The sequence below is a fragment of the Trachymyrmex septentrionalis genome, unplaced genomic scaffold (genome assembly GCF_001594115.1).
Source record: "Trachymyrmex septentrionalis isolate Tsep2-gDNA-1 unplaced genomic scaffold, Tsep1.0 scaffold70, whole genome shotgun sequence".
In the NCBI taxonomy this organism is placed as follows: Eukaryota; Metazoa; Arthropoda; class Insecta; order Hymenoptera; family Formicidae; genus Trachymyrmex; species Trachymyrmex septentrionalis.
In genome coordinates, this window is record NW_017305885.1 from 955,351 (window position 1) to 958,706 (window position 3,356).

Below are 3,356 nucleotides of genomic sequence, written 5' to 3' on the forward strand. Positions count from 1 at the left end.
CGACAATAGAGTACCCGCTTAACTAACAACAATTGCAGAAGATCCCGCTAATCCGCCATTAATAATCAAAGAGATTAATTTTCATGATTTGCGGTGAATTTGTACAATAAAAAGACAAACGAATTGAATAAGAGAGGAGCCTTGATAACACGATGTGCAACATGCGACAGAAGGCTTTGTAATTCGCCGATATCCGAGATCTGTAGAGAGTCTGGGGTTTGATCGGGTTTGTAGTAGCTCGAATTGAACATGATGAAAATTCCTTTCAAGATTTTAATCGTGACAAATCGCTTTGTTAAGCGGATAAGGATATCAAGGATTTTCTAGCCGGAAATAGATGAGTGGCAAAAATATATCACTTAACCATTCGATAACCACAATTTCTGAAACAGTCTACGCGGATTGGATATAAAATATCGAAGCACTAGATATACCCCTTGGGGGTTAATAGTTTTATGATGAAATCGCGAAAGATAAAATTTCTTACGGGAGATAATGATATTAGGAATTTGCAACGATGATCACTTCACGTTTAAGATAGAACTTAAATTGATGGCCTTTTTGGCTTTGTACCGATTATAAATTAATATTTAATGAAATTGTTGTAATATCGTGTAATGTGTCGTGCATTATTAAAGCTTATCATTCTTAAATGAAACTGTTACTTTTGTATGATAATAATTGATGTATTGTATTTTAATAGTTAAAATTACATTTTGATTAAACAATAATGCATATAAGTGAACATATATTGATATTTCCGAAAAGGTTGGAATTAATATCATCCGAAGAATAACAATATATAAAATTTTTTGAAATTATTCTTGTTAGGTACATTTGTGTACAGAAATCTTTTGATGAAACTGTAAAGTGGATTCTTTTCTAAAAAAAAAAAAAAAAAAAAAAAAAATATTATATTAGATTTCGAAGCTTTAGTACTTTGTTAGTACTTTGACATTATTATTAAAGAAAAAGCGAATTCAAATTGCTAAAAGAAACACAAAAAGAACGACGACACATTCTACATAAATTGGATTTGTACGCAGGGTAAATATATAAACGTCTGTTAAATAATTGTTAAATATAACGAAAGGTTTACATATACAGAATTATTCATTCTATATATGTAGAATATATGCGCTCGCGCGTAATGGCAAGTGTTATCCAAAATCGCTCAGATTTGTGTGCGTGAAGACATCGTGGATTTGAATCCATTTATCTGATAGACTTCCATCAATATCAATTCTCTCCAGCATGACGTTGATAACCAACCTAGTAATCCGTAATCACGTAATCCAAATACAGAGACAGAGCAAACGTTACGTCACTATCGAGAACCATGAAATTGCAGTGATTTGGGACTCACTTGCAGCGCGAGAATGTGGTACACGGTTAGCCCTCCGCGAGATCACCTCGCGTCACGGTAAGGATGCCCTCGGATGGTCGACGATCGCTGACGAGCCTGTCTTGTAACACAACACTCGCGTACCCGTGTCAGCCGATCGGGCGACGCCGAATCGGCGACTCAACCCTCGAAGGAGGGTTGCAATCGGGGACACATGATCCCTCTTGCACCGGGAGCGGCTCGATCCTCCGGCCTCCGGATTCCCGATCGTGCACCACAGCGCAGTGAGATCACTTGAAAGCCAGTTCACTCCGCACTTGGCGATCCGCTGGCTAAGGCGGCATACGAAGGAACGTGTTATCACGAGTGTTGGTCACGAGTCACCGAGGGAAAACTTGGGATGGTCACTGAGCTCGACGATAATGCACTGGCATGCCACACTTGCCAAACTCCCACCCCGCGTTGGCAGGTTGTCGCGTGCACTTGAGGATAATCACACTATCCTACACAGTTCTCTTGGTTGCGACCACCCGCTGACGTGAGTTTCTCTTCTCTCGCGGATGAAAGTGTGTCACTTGGAGAACTGACCGCGCGATCGAACGTCACCACAGCGTCGCGTAGCCCGATGAAGGAACGCGGTCCCGATTACCGATTCGCGCGTCGCGAACACCCTTCCTTCACCGTGGAGTGGCGGTAAAGGGGTCGCAACGAGAGAAAATGATTGCTCAAGGTAATGAAAATATTGACAATACGTCAACGGATTCGACGACACACGTATATTATACACGCGTATCCACGATGAACTGAAATACACGCGCGTGTATATGCGGGTTAGTATGTGTATGTGCGTACGCGCGCGCGTGTGTATGAATTTTTCGCGCTCGTAGGACGTACGCGCGAGGGGGCACGGCCGACACACATCAGCCCTAGGAGAGACCCTTAGGCCGGATCCGCGGAGTTTCCTTTCACCTCGATTTTCGGTCCCGCGCCACCCCCGCGTTGCACAGGCGCGAACCGCTTTCAGAATTTCCGAGGGTCGGGCGACGCGCACGCGGGAGGGAGAGACAGCGAGAGGGAGCGTTATTGTCGGGGTGGGAGCACCGGGGGATTGCGTTGGTGGTGGTGGTGGTGGTGATGGTGGTGGTGGAAGAGACGGACAGCGTACCGGGTGTGAGTAGATGGCAGAGCGCAAGGTACCCAGCTCTGCCTGTACTCGAAGAGAATAAACTCCCGACTCACAACCAGTTACATCGACATACCGAGACTACCACCGGGGCTACACAAGCTAACGCTGTGTGCCACCGGCATGAAAAGTAGGGTGCAGTCTTGTAGTTCGTGTTGACCGCGATATCGTGCTTGTGATAGTATTGCTGTTGCCGCTGCTGTTGCCGTCACCGCCGCCGCCGTTGCTGCTGCTGCTGCTGCTGCTGCTGCTGCTGCTGCTGGGTGAAACGGGCGTGGAGGGGACGATAGGAAGGGATGGAGAGATGCGAAGGAGGGGTAGCGCAGGCGTTTTGGTGCACCAACGCATTGATCCCTGGAATTCGTGGGGATCGACGAGACCCGAGTGTGTGTCCACCCTTCGCGAGAGAAAAAGAGCGAGCGACAGGATGGGTGCCAGAGAGAACGTCGACCGTACTACTCCACGTAGCCAATGTCCATATCTGCAGGTGTGGACCAAACTAGGATTTGGCAGTCAAGCGAGGTGTCATTGATCAGCAATTGTAGATTATTCTCTGACCTGTAGATCGATTGAGAGAGAAAAATGAACAGTGTCAATGTCTAAATCTTAATAAATCAATAAAGATTTCTTACAGCACGATTAGATACGTAAAGAATTTAGGTAGGGAGATAATTAGATAATTAAATTATTATTTTTCTTATTAAATTAGAAATGGAAGTCCAGATGAATATTTTTTATATACTTTTTCTTTAAAATGTTTTATAAAATAAATTATATAATAAAATAATGAAATAAAACATTTTTTAAATTATTATTATTATTATTATT